The sequence below is a fragment of the Rhinichthys klamathensis genome, unplaced genomic scaffold (genome assembly GCF_029890125.1).
Source record: "Rhinichthys klamathensis goyatoka isolate OS25496 unplaced genomic scaffold, OSU_Roscu_1.1 h1tg000373l_1, whole genome shotgun sequence".
In the NCBI taxonomy this organism is placed as follows: Eukaryota; Metazoa; Chordata; class Actinopteri; order Cypriniformes; family Leuciscidae; genus Rhinichthys; species Rhinichthys klamathensis.
In genome coordinates, this window is record NW_026606880.1 from 40,214 (window position 1) to 54,988 (window position 14,775).

The following is a 14,775-nucleotide window of genomic DNA, read 5'->3' on the forward strand; positions in this document are numbered from 1 at the left end:
CTCTCTCTTTTTGTCCATGTTTCTCTCTCTGGATGATCTGGTTTTTGATTTAAAGAATTAGTTGCCAATGTTGACTTTACACAGTTTTATTTTAGTATTATTAATATTCCATAATAGTATTTCTTCATATTTTAAACTAGCTTTGGTTTTTACCCTCCCGGCACTCCTCCGAACTGAGGCTAAAATGGCCATATTTTGGTGGTTCACTGGAAAATGATGGCATGTGTGCATTGTGAGACTGGGCTGTTTTAATGTGCGATTCAGAAAATCATGCTGTTGCCTTTATGGACTTTTAAGTCCAGAGAGCATTAAAAATGTGAAGCAAGCAAATCACAATCTCCCATTAAAACCCAATTACGTGTAATTAGCGAGAGCTCTGGGTTTGTGTGTAAACGGACCGGCCGCTATCATTTGTCAGAGTTTGAATGTGTCGTCTTTCTTCAGGGACACTGACACTCTCTCTTTAAATGGCCGTATCGATCGCATCTAGTCTGTGTCTGTGGCAGCAATCTCCCGAGGATAACCTCAGCCAATCTTTAGGACTAGCCTCTCTCGCTTTCTCTCGCTCAGTGTAACGCATGAGAGGAGATAGAAATCTGTCCTTTTAGATGGTCTCTCAACACTAACGGGCAGCTCTCGACGTTTGCGCCGGCCAATCCTGACACTCGTGATGAATGGAGGGTCCAATGGGGGGACGTGACCCATTGACTCTTCATCCTCCCTTTGCATTTCGCCTGCCTGGTTTCCCCGAAACGGAAGAAAGGCTCGTCTTTTGTGGACGCCGCGGGTGGTTTGAGACGTTCTTCTGTAGTTCCTCTGAGCTTTGAGTCCCACAAGTCAAACAGAACCGCGTAACTGGGGGGGGGGGGGTTGTACCTGCATGAAAGAGAAGAGAACAAAGAAAGAGAATAAAGGAATAGAGCGAGAATTTAGGCTATACAAAATGTAAGACATGGAAGGAAAATGTTAGGAGCTGATGGTTAAATGATGATGTCTCCCATTCAGAAAATGAGATGTTCGAAACACAGCGTTCAGCCTTCAAAGTCAGCATCCTAAAGCAAAGGAAACATCATGGACCCTATTTTAAGGATCTAAGCGCATGGTCTATTGTGCACTTAGGGCGAGTCCGAATCCACTTTGGCTAGTTTAACGACGGGAAAAATGGTCGGCACTCCCGGCGCATGGTCTAAAAGGGTTGTCCCTATTCTCTTAATGAGTAATGGGTGTGTTTTGGGCGTAACGTGCAATAAACCAATCAGAGTCTCATCTCCCATTCCCTTTAAAAGCTAGTTGTGCTCGCGCCATGGCGGATTCGCTATTTACATGGAGGAATTAGCAAGCGGACACAATATTAATCTTTTACATTGTAATCCTTTTATTTTTAATATTTGTCATGTTTGTGTGCTGCTGCATGTCCCTGTGTGTGTAATAAGTAGAGTGTACGTGCGTTGTGGACCCGCCTATAGGCGCACATTACTAACGCGCTCTTCAAATAACAAAGAAAATACTGCGCCATTGACTTTCGAGCAGGTTTCAGTTAGTCAATGGCGTGGTCTATTTCACTCGCCTCAAAATAGCAACGCACCATCAATGCGCCTAAACACACTCGTTCTCAGACCAGCAGCCCATGGGCGCACAGATGGGCACAAATGCATTTGCTATTTAAACAACATGGCGCAGGACGTGAAAATGATAACTGCGTCGGGCTGTTCATAGGTAACATAGGCAGTACGTCTATCCTAATAGCGCTTCTTTACAGAGTGCTTGACTCTCGCATTGTCAATACAACATCTTGACCAGAAATTTAAATAAATGTTGTGATGTTATTTCCATCAAGATTAGATAGTCAAAATCTTGAATTGACAGTGCAAGAGTCCAGCACTCTGTAAAGTCTCCTCCAGCACATCCCAAAGACTTTCAATGAGTTTAAGATCAGGACTCAGAGAAGCTGATTCATGTGTGATAATGATTCTTCATGCTCTTCACAACCATTCCTTCACAGTTTAAGCCTGATGAATCTTGATATTGCGAATATGGCCATGATGTGTCTCCCTACATGGCTGTTTATGAAATGAAAAGCTACACACTCCATCAATTAGGGTTAGAAGAACTGTTCCCAAACGTATCTAGAAACACAATAATCACTGCAATAATGATCCAGTCATAGACTCTTAAGCATTTGCCTATTTCAATCCAAACAGTGACTTTTTATTTGGCCCGGCTAGTTTAAGCTGTGGCTTCTTTTTCTGAGTTGCATTTGCAATGGATGCATTTAGCCAAAAGGAAGTGTGTCTAAACTGTAGAAAAGGCACAGCTTAAACAAGCCTATGGTGTTTAGCTGGTCTGGTTTGCTGGTTTTAGAGGGGTTTGGGCACGTGTCAGCTGGTCAGCCTGTTCTGCACAGATATGATGGTGTAAGTGCTGCTTGCGTACAGTATGTACTGTAGCTCAGTGCGTTTGAGAACACAGCTTTAGTCTCATGCAGATGTGACCCAATTCAGACCAGCAGACTGATGAGAGGAAAAGAGGTAGAGATGAAAGGAAAGAGAAAAGAGCAAAAGGGGTTTCTGAAACAAACACACACTATCACGGTCAGCCTCGTTTATTCATTCATTCTCTCTATATTCTCATCCCTTCTCAGATATGGGACTCTTTTGAAGACTTAAAGTAAAGCTTGACCTAGTGTATACTGAAGTGAGTTTAAAATAAAACAATACAAACATAAGAAAAGATGTTCTTGTCTCTTGATTCGGAGTCGTACTGTAGGGTGAATTCAGGTTGATTGAGACACTTTTTGTCATTGACATGACTGGAAAAAAATCACCTAAATTAATGTCATTTTTGCCCCATTTTTAATAATAGCACATTTTTTTGCTATCATTCATGTCTGTATAGATGCACCTACATTTAACACTTACTGTAGCGCAGGGTTATTAAAAATAAAACCATAAAAAATGTCACTTCTTCAAATAAAATAAACGTTAACTGAAATAAAAAAAGAATACATATAAAAAATACATTTTTGTTTCAGCAACATTTCTCATTTGCACTTAATTTAATGTGCTCGATTAAAACTCGATTAAAACTCGATTAAAAAATGTATAAAAGCTAAATACTTAAATAAACACGACAAATCTCTAAAACTTTAACCGTAACCCAAATAAAATTGTGGAAAATATAAAAATCAAAACTTTTACTAGTATAATAAAAATATAAAATAAAATGTATGATAAAATAAAATTAACAAAAACTTTATATTTCAGCCTGTTTTTAAGATTTACGAATTTCAGTTGTATAGTAAAGTTGCATATGCCATTCAATTGTATTTCAGTTTATTTAATTCGTATTCCTACATTTACAAATAAATAAATACTATGTTTAAATTTATGCAAAAAGAATCACATAAACTAAATGGCCCATTCCCTTGTTCCATTAAGATTTACAGTATACAACATATTTTATTAAGCTCCTTTTTTTTATATAATATAAGGATTATTCAATTCAATTTGATGGAATTTTTACTATACAATAGAAATTCGTAAATCTTGAAAAAAAAAAAGGCTTAATTTGTTTTTTGAGTATAAAATAACACCGCTGTAGGGATTTAGGGACTCGATATAGTTATAGTGATTCTCACAGTTCACAGATTCAGAAACTCATAATTCCGGTAACTCCACCATGACATGAATTCAGCATTAGTGGACTTTCTCTTATTCCTTCCATCATATTACCGTTAGTGTGTTTTCCAGCACGGGTCTGTTCTACTTCCCTTTGGACGTGACTTCAGACGGAGAGACGCTGAGATTTTGTCTTCGACTCTCTTCATTATCCTTCTCTTTCTGGCTTCATCCTGAGTCAGCTTTCGTTCTACTCGTTGGCTGAATATTAATCAATTCATATTTCACTGACGATAACCTTGCAAAGACCCCCGGAGTCATTAGACATTTTCCCATCCCTCTTTTCTGCGTTGGCTTCTAATTCCCCTGTTCTTCCTCCCATCAGGCCTTTCATGGCTTTTCACGCTTTCACCCGAGGCTGGCGATGAGGGCGCTCTCCCAAACTTTGAAGGGTTTCTTCTGCTCTCTAGAAACACTCCTCACTAATAATCAGCATTCCTGCAGCTCATCCGGTATCCCGGTTCATGGAGTGACGTGCCCTCTTATTTGATGCGTCAGGCTAATACATACGGCCCATTTGTCTTAGTTAATTGGGGCAGAGCATTGCATTCTGGGCCTTCACCTCTCCTCCTTCTCTGTTTAAACCGGCCCGAGCGTTTCATAATTCACGCCTCCGGAGAACCGAACTCTGAGCTCAGAGCCGAATCAAAAGCTTTTTCCACCTCTTCTATTTCCATTCATCTGCTCTCACTTCACTCTCGTAGACTGCGTTGTCTGAAGGGAGAGATGATATAGGAAAAATGCAGTTTTATTGAAAATACCAGCATTTTTTGCATAACTTTGGCATTAACAAACCTGACGGTCAAAATATGAGTTGCATTATTGTTCAAGTCGCTCGCTATAAGTGTTCAGACAATCTAAGTTGTTAAGTTTGTTTTGTTTTTTTAGTTGCTTATCTAATGAAACAGAATGACAAATATACTGTAGCAAACATCAAAAATTCATAATGTGCATCCTGACACATTTTGTACACTGCAAAACTAAACATTTTCAACCCTCCGATGCTCTTCGGTTTTACGCGAAAAAATTGAAGTTTTTTTTATTTTTTATTCTTTACTTTGGAATTGGTAAAGGTTTTGGCATTTGCTGTGAACACACACACACACACACAATCATGGACATGATTTGAACAGGTTAAATGGTCCTGTATAAAAAAGTCACACTTGTGCTCCTCGCGGTCAAAAATGAGCGCATTGGAAATGAATGAGACGAATTTCATCTAGTGGAAGCATTCGGTACTGCGGCCAAACCACATCTGACTGAAAGCTCATTTTTTTAGATATCAACCTCAAATTTGGAACACAACTTGTTTATATTTATGGCTTTGATTTTCTTTCAGATTTAGAGTAAAACTTGATGTTGAAAATATATATTTCATATAAAAATTGAAAATAGTATTTTTGTGCATTTTTTCATAATAATACACTTAAAATTCCGTTACTTTTTTTTTTTAAGTTCACTTTTTTAAACAACTTTTGTCAACTTCAGAACTAATCTGCCAAGTGTCGTCTTTGAAAAGAGATCAAACTTAATTTTAAGGTCAATGCTCAAAAAGTTAATAAATGGATTATAAATACAGCGTAAATATAATTTAGTATAAAATTTTATAAAAAAAACATCAAACTAAAATATATAGTACATTCATTTCATAAAAAAAATAAATAAAAAAAAAGTAATTTTTGACCGACACGCAAAGGACACCAGAGGGTTAAATCAAGATACATTTTACTTGAGAAGCAAAATGAAGTGAGTTTATGTTTATTAAGAAGAAAAATAATAAAGTTAAATGTATCTTTATTTAAGAATACGTAGATATTTGTACTGAAGAAAAAAAAAACATTTTTTGCATACGCTCTTAAAAAAATAAAGGCTTCCTTTTCCACAGAAGAACCATTTTTGGTTCCCCAAATAAGCTTTCAGTGATCAGTTCTTTTCTTTGAAGAACATTTTAATATTCCAAAGAACATATTGTGGAATGGAAAGATTCCATGGATGTTAAATGTTCTTCATGGAACCGTCAATGCCAATTAAGAAGCTTTTATTTTGAATAAAGAGAGCTTGTGCAAGTATAAGCCTTCGCATTGATGCACTTTAGAGAATGTTCCTACTTTAACTCAAGCTGTGATTGGTGATCAGTGGAGTGCTTATTCATGTAGTGTTTTTAATTAAGGGTAATTGTGCTGCGTGTCACAAGGTTCAACACACACATCTCCCTCAATATGAGCAGAACTAACTCTGAACCGCATCTCGATATAAAACTCACCTGGGAACTGGGTGCATATATGAGGAGAATCATAATGGTTTAGTATGAAATTATTGAATAATTGACACAGAATGTGTTTTTGAGTTCCACTGTGCTGCTTTTCCACTGCGCTAGATGACCATCGCACTTTTTCAGGGTCTCTCGCAACATTTTAAAAACGCCTCACTCCAGTTAAAAGTTAAACTTTTTAAAAATGCATCTTGAGACCTTGTGTGTTTTTCCATTCAGCAGCCCTGGATGATGCGTCCTGTGTGAACGAGCCTTTTGACCTCCGCGCCAAAAGTTTTGCGGATAAAGTCACGGAAAGGCGATTTTACAAGGTTGTTAGCATTAAAGTGGGAAGTAAACAGTGAAAACTGTGAATGTATTGAAAGGGGAGCATGTATTTCAGACTAGGACAGAACAACCAAAAAAGTTCAAAAGTTGTTTTTTTAAGTTTAAGTTTTTCATCTAATATTTAAAATGTATTTTATTTCAGCTTTAGTATGATTGAATAATTTTAGTTCACAAATACAACTGTGGTTTTTATGTTATGATGAGATTTTGATATCAACAGCGCAAGTACATTTTAAATTATTATTATTATTAAGTTATAAAAGTGTCATTTGACAGGTGTGTGTGTGTGTGTGTGTGTGAGAGAGACAGAGAGAGAGAGAGAGAGAGAGAGAGACTGAGTATGTGTGTGTGTGTGTGTGTGTGTGTGTGTGTGTGTGTGTGTGTGTTTGTGTGAGAGAGAGAGAGAGAGAGAGAGAGAGAGAGGCTGGGTCTTAATGCCTGATTGGGCTGATTAGAGGAAGTACTGCGCTTGCACTTTTGATAAATTACTTTGAGAGAGATACCAAATGAGCAGCATAGGAGCTGTTAAAAAGAGAGAGAGAGGGATGGAAGGTGGAGAATGGACGGCTTTAGGAAGGTTTAGTGCATCACTGACCTACAGCAACTTCTCGAGGGTCAAAAAAACAGAGATATAAGATACAGAGATTGATATCTGATCTTGTCTTACAGGGAACCGACCCAAGAAATATTGGTCACGCTTCCTTTTACAGTACAGTACTTATGTGCACGGCCGCATTAACAATAGGGCTAGGCGGGGCTAAAGCCCCGGGGCCCGAACAAGGAGGGGGCCCTTGATTGGCTGTGGAGCAGATACTACTACCCTTCTGATTGCCAAAGCCTTACCACGCAACGCCCCCCACAAATTAGCCCTGTTATTTAGTAGCGCTTTGCCGAATATTCCATGCATTATCATGGAATCATTATCATTAATATTATAGTGACCGTTCGCAAAGACCCGCCTTTTTTAGTTACTGTGTGACAAGCCAGGCGGCTCTCACGAGTCACGCACATTCTCACTCATGCACTGAAAAATACATCGCGGGGCAAAGACTAACGTTACACAATTGACTACGAGAGAGAGTTCAGAGCAGCTTACTGTTGATATGAAACAAAGTCTCAACTTTCAAATATTGTAATTTAAATAATTTAAACCATACCGTTTTCAAGTTCAAGTCCACCGACGTTAATCTACTGACAGCTTTGTTGTCTGACAAAATTGCGTATTCGGCGTTATGATTGGCCAGGTCGCCTGTCAATCAAACCCCCGTGGGCAGCAGGACATGGCATGGTGAAATGAAACGTCACGTTTTAATTTAACATAATACATTTATTCTATATTTAACTTGTGAACGATCGACCTGCTGCTGCACATAGGCCTATAGATGGCTGCCTGGAGTGCCTGCGCCTTATAAGAATATAGCTACGCATCAACCAATAAATCGCCTCCACCCTTCACTTCATTCTAGAGTCTAGACTATTTTTTAAAACACAGCGTCATCGTCGACCCCACAAATTTTCGGTAAGTTTGATTATTAACTTGATGGATGTTTGATCTTGCTTTTTGTGTTTGATCAAATATTCGCCTAAAGGGCTGGCGATAATATATCCGGTAGAAATATGTAAATTTTGCTGAGACATCATGATGTAAGTTTATAAATTAAACACGTTTTTAATAATTGTGGTTTGGAAGGATACAAATTATTTTAAATGATAACTTGAGGCGGTTTTGCACAGCGCACTTGAGTTCCGACCCTGAGGTCTTAAAGTGACAGTAGCTGCTAATAAAGCTACTGTCGCCATTTGTGTAATGTTAATCAAACATCAGAAAGAAAGTAATTTACTGCCCTTGAATGAATCACTTTTGTAAAATTAATAAGAATGAATGTTGAATTTATACTGAAAACTATGTTTTGTATATTTGATTACTTTATACAATATAATATTATTCAGTGCTTTAAATTTTTCAAGGTCGATTTCTTATGTGCCTTTGTTCTATTGTTATTTGTGACTCTTGTCATCGGTAAGCTTGAGATTCTTTTCTTAAGTTACTATTATTGAAATTGGTCACAAGAATTATGAAATGTTAGTCCCATTAAATTTTGATATGATAAAAAATCGTTTTAAAAGTAATATAACTTAACTGTGAAGTATATCATAGATGGATAAAATGACTCATAATGATAGAACATTTAGCTCATGTAGTTGGTGACCTGTAGTGGTGGGGGGCCCTGCAGTAACTCATAGCCCCGGGGCCCAGTGAGCTCTTAATGCGGCCCTGCTTATGTGTACTTACCTATAAAGTACTGGCTAATATAAGGTAAGTACATGGGTTAGGTGTAGGTTCAGGGTTAGTACCTAGTTGTTACCCAGTAATTGTAATTACTATAATAAGTACATATGTACATGGGTAACAGGACTGTAAAAGGAAGCGTTACCGAAATATTTTAATGAATATGATTTATTTTAAAGAGTTATGTATAAGACAGACCTAAAGACAGCAACAAGGTGTTAATTGATGGTATATGCTTTTGTTGAATCCGCCACTCTGCATTATTTCAACGTATTATTTTTTTAACAATCATGTTTAACATAACTACATTACCCATGATTCTGCTAAGAAATCCACCAATCAGAAGCACTGCCAACGATGCAATAGTCTCCATACACGCTTTAGCCTATTACAACATTTGTATACATATGCATATTTTGCAGTAAACATAAAATATGTTGTTTCTATATATATATATAATCAACCTCCTTAGTTCAGAAGTTTCATATTTAGGCTGTTTTTAATTTGCATTCGCAATGCTTCATGGGATTGTAGATTGCAGAAACATTTATTCATCAATATAAATGAAAGCATATTAGACTTATATTGTGCCAACTATAATAATTATAACAGTGATTAATTGTCATCTACTTTAAATACTGTCCCAATGCTGAAAAAAAAAAAATATATATATATATATATATATATTATGCATGCAAAATTAGATTTCGTGTTATTTCTTTCTTCTGGTTTTGCAGTGAAATGTGACCAGGACGTGTTTTGGTGCGATTCTTTGACGCACTGATGATCCAGGAACGGCGTCGGCTCAACATTTGCACACTGCAAATCTCTCTCCTTGTGGGATCAGAACTGCTTTGCTCCCTTGATCTCTGTTTTGCTCTCCCTGTCCCTCCTCTAGTGTCCAGATCAGTGACATTTAGACAGAAATGGTAATTGATTCATGTTGTGAAGACTGTCCTCCGCGGGGTTTCTGAAGATGCTTTCACACGCTCTGGTTATTAGATGTGTTTGCTAGCACTGCTATTGCACATTCTTTGACAAACTTCTAACCTAACTATTACACTTCAGCATGCAACCTGTCTAGATTTGGTGGGCGATAATGCATGTGACACAATCGTACAGACCGGCATTGACTGAGTCTAGAGACCTGAATGACATTGACATCATGGCGCCACATTTTGCACAGGCAAGTACCTCTAAAATCTCAACCCGATCTCACAGCAATTCGTACGAATTTTACGAGGTGGCTAATTCGTAACAATTGGTACGACCTCACTCGTACGAATTAGTAAGATTTTTGCTAAATCGTACATATTTTACGAGTTGCCAAATTCGTATAAATTCGTACGAATGACATACCCCTGAACCCGCCCCTAAACCTACCCATCACGTGGGTTTAGACAAATCGTACAAATTCGTACGAATTGGTTGTGAGATAGCGTTGAAAATCTATATCTGATGAACTGAATTTTGGGTTCCGTTGCGTCGCGTCACTGCCTTCGCTCGTGGCAGAAGTTGAAAACTTTTTAACTTATTAAGCGCCAAAGCAGGCTTCAGCCAATCAGATTGCCTGTGCAAATACCCAAGCGCAGACGTTAGCCAATTGCGTTCATGCAACACTGGAAAAGTGATGTGATTGGCTGTTGTCACTATGACGGTCGCGCCAGCACCAAGCTTCAGACACGCCCTCTGTCAAACGTTGTTTCCGCCCAGGAATAAAAAAAGTAATTTAAACTTTCTTGTCTCACAATGAAGTCGCATATAAAGTCGCAATTGCACGTAATAAAGTCAAAATTGCGAGATATAAACTCGCAATTGCGAGAAAAAGTCAGAATTGTGAGCTTATAGCATGCAATACTGACTTTATAACACGTAATTGCAAGTTTATATTACACAATTCTGACTATAACTCACAACTGCGAGTTTATATCTTTTTTTTATTGTATTCGGTGGTGGAAACAAGCTTCCATAGATTTGTTCGCTTCATGACTTATAACTCTTAAATAAACATGTTTTTTTTTTAAATACCTGTGGGAAAAATACTTCTGACACCAAGCCTGCTGAAAAAGTGGGCTGGCAATGTTTATTGTTGCATACTGTTTCCCATATGGTTTGAAATAGGTAATACAGTATATTGCATAAGCAGTGCACTGGTGTTCCAATATGTAAGAAAAATGAGGCATTTTTGATGTCTAGTTCTAGTGTCATTTTCCATTCCCCATTTTCTCATTATCCCTGGGGATGATGGGTCAGAGATCCCAGATCTGTAGAGCTGCATTAAACTTCTTTGAATCCAGCACTGTGATCTTTCTTTAGACCACACGCTGTGTTTCAGAGCGCTGATGAGTGGGAACCGCATGATAAGACCATGCTAATTTTCCCGTGTCTTATCTCATGAGGACTCTGCGGTGGATTTGGCTCATTGCTGTTACAAGATACCAAACAACTCGTGTCCACATTTGATCTCTTTACATGTATGTAAGTGTGTGCGTCCTTGATAAAACTGTAAGGCCAAAAACGTACTGTAGAACCGAAGCCTCTATTCACAGCTTTCAGAAGACTTCCTAATAGAGTCTTTAGGTTGAGTTGATGCTTAATTAGTTGCTTGTCATGTAACTGACGTTTTTTATTCACACAGTGATTTTAAAACTTCACTGACTAATGCGCTGGTTCCTCTGAGGACATCTGCTGTCTTCCTCAAATGCACAATGACTCAGGAAAGGAAACATACATGAAATATGAGAGAAGTTTGCCATCAAAATCAAGAGATTTCAATATGAACTCATCAAATATTCCAAATTACATGACAAAAAATATAGTTAGTCATTATAATACATTACACATTTTAGGTAATATAATCGGACTACTTTTGGATTACTTTTAAACTGTTTATCAAATTACACATTTTAGGTATTATAATCTGACCACTTTTGGATTACTTTTAGATTACTTTTAACCTGTTTATCAAATTACACATTTTAGGTATTATAGATTACTTTTAAACTGTTTATCAAATTACACATTTTAGGTATTATAATCTGACTACTTTTGTATTACTTTTAGATTACTTTTAAACTGTTTATCAAATTACACACTTTAGGTAATATAATCTGACTACTTTTGGATTACTTTTGTATTACTTTTAAACTGTTTATAACATTACACATTTTAGGTAATATAATCTGACTACTTTTGGATTACTTTTAACCTGTTTATCACAGTACACATTTTAGGTAATATAATCTGACTGCTTTTGGATTACTTTTAGATTACTTTTAACCTGTTTATCACAGTACACATTTTAGGTAATATAATCTGACTGCTTTTGGATTACTTTTAGATTACTTTTAACCTGTTTATCACAGTACACATTTTAGGTAATATAATCTGACTACTTTTGGATTACTTTTAGATTACTTTTAACCTGTTTATCACAGTACACATTTTTGGTAATATAATCTGACTGCTTTTGGATTACTTTTAGATTACGTTTAACCTTGTTTATCACATTACACATTTTAGGTAATTAGTTTAGATTATTCTAGTATGTGGGGTGGTGATGGCGCAGTGGATAAGACACATGCCTTTGGTGTGAGAGACCCGGGTTCGAATCCACTGTGAGACACCAATGTGTCCCTGAGCAAGACACTTAACCCCTAGTTGCTCCAGAGGCGTGCGACCTCTGACATAGTATATAGCAATTGTAAGTCGCTTTGGATAAAAGCGTCAGCTAAAATGAATAAATGTAAATGTGGTTTGTGAAGAAACTGCAGAGGGTTTGTGAATTTAACGAAAAGCTAATAATTAAATAATAAAAATGTCAAACTAAAATAATAAAAATGAGTTTGAAGACAAAAGCCTTCTAAAGACAGTAATACATGGTTAAATGGCTCACTAAGTGAAAATTCAAATAATAATGTTAGTCAGATTTGATTTGATATGCATATTGAGAAAACGCTCCTTGAAAGTGAAATGATTTCTGTAAATCCAGTGGTCAAATGCTTTGTGGCATCTCGGTTTTCCATGTAATTTTAGCCACCTGACTAGTAAGTGTCTGTTCTGTGTGGGCAATTTCACAAAACTAAAAGACTTTCTGAATGTATATAAGCGATATGTTTTTTACAACGGAACATTTAAAACACGAAAAAGAAGATTTAGTGAGAATCAATAAATTACGAATGATTTACTGCCGTTGTGTAAATATGTAATCATGTAATCAGTAGAAAAGTAACTGTACGATTACGGATATTTTAAAACATAATATAATCTAATTACAAGTACTTAAAGTCCCCCTGTGGTAAAAAAAAAAAAGAGTTTAATGTTGTTTATATGTCTATGTGGTGTTTTTAATATGCTTTAAGACAAACCATGTGTAAATTCATAAGTCGACAGCATTGCTGAGTATTTCCTCCTTAAAACTGCAGTGAATCAAAGACAGTCTCAAAAACACGGTTTGAAATCGCTGGTGTTTCTGACGTCACAAACTACCTTGTAACCAATCAGATCAACGTGTGATCGTCAACCAGTGGATCTCTGAGCTGAGTGAGTGAGTGGAGGCGGGGCTCATTTGCATATTCATAGAACCACGTATACTAAATGAAGCAAGGGTGTGGAGTTACATTCTGTGTAGAGTTACACAGATTTTTTTTTATGTTTAAATATATAATTTTGCTGATCAAAGATGAGTTTTAAGGTATAAAATTATTGACTACGGGGGACTTTAATTTTGGGGATCTGATCTTCTCAATTTTAGGTTGCAAAATGTAACTAACACTGGCCAATTATGAGTGGAATTAAATTATGTGCACTAAATTATAATGTAATAGAGCACTCATTGCTTTAATTAGAAGTTATGTCGCCAACAAGACTGAAGTTTGAAATCAGCAGTTCTCAGTTTATCAATCAAGCGATAATAAGTTATCCATGCTGAAATGTTTACAGTCCAGTGGTGTATGCAGATCTATAGGAGGTCCCGTGTCGGAACAGCTTGTGTGGACGCCCCGTCTTCACAGCTGAATATTCCTCTGTGATTAATTACGTCTTTTCCGAGAGCTGAAATCTCTGCCTCATAATTCCTAAGCCAATGTCAGCGCTGACGTTACCTGTCAGGGAAAGTTTTTTCTTTCTTTCTTTGCTGAGGTCGCAGTTCTGAGGTGGGAGCAGTTAAAATCTAATGGACAATCTGTCCTCCCACTGGGCATCTGTCATACTTGTACATGCTGATTGACAGGATACAGCACTCGTCTGCGAACCTCCGAACCAAAGAGCTCATAAATCCAGACGGGTTCCTCAAACTCTTCCTGTTTTAACACTGTCTGCAAATTACTTCCTCACTTTACTTTTGAGAGACATGAAAGCTCTACTATTATTTGAAAGACTTTCTATTACTGGCTATATGGATTTGTAAAAATGCATACTCTTACATTTTAAGAAAATACGCCATCACATGTTTTAGTATTTTTAAGTTTTAGTGAGCAATATATATATATATATATATATATATATATATATATATATATATATATATAAGCTTTTCAAACACTTAATAGAAGATCATGGAAGGACTCTTGTTTTATGGATATAGAAAGACAGAAAGAGATTCTTCCTTTTACAATCTGCTACCAACAGCACGTGAACTATTATTATTCCTATATTAATCTGTTCTTTCTCTTTATCTCTTCTTGTCTGTTTCACTCCTTTAGACATCAAAAATGCAAAATCTGAAATTCATCTTAAGGTTCTCTTCATAACGTTCTTACCTTTGATAATTTTGCTGTCCAAACATCTATGTTCAAGACTCATCCCAATAACGATGAGTTAGGGTTCCGTAATCTTTTCTTGAACTTTCTGACTTCTTAAGTCTTTAATTATTCTGTTATCGCATAGTATCCAATCTCAGCTGAACTTCTATGTACAGCATATTGAACAAGTCGAGAATCAGATTTCATGATGTGCCAAACTGCATACTGTTCCTGCGCACAGGAACGACATTAGGCTACGTTAAACTTTTCAGATTTTAGTAATTGGAAAAGGCTGAGGGTTAGGGGTTTCACAACACTTTTAACAATTTATCATTTTGATTTTATGGGTTGTTAACTGGTTGAGTGAATATCCTAAAAAACTGCCAGAAAATGCCCCATTCATACTTCATCACAGGATAAAAAGAAAAGAAAAAACAAACAAATATTTTGATATAATGAAAGTGTTGC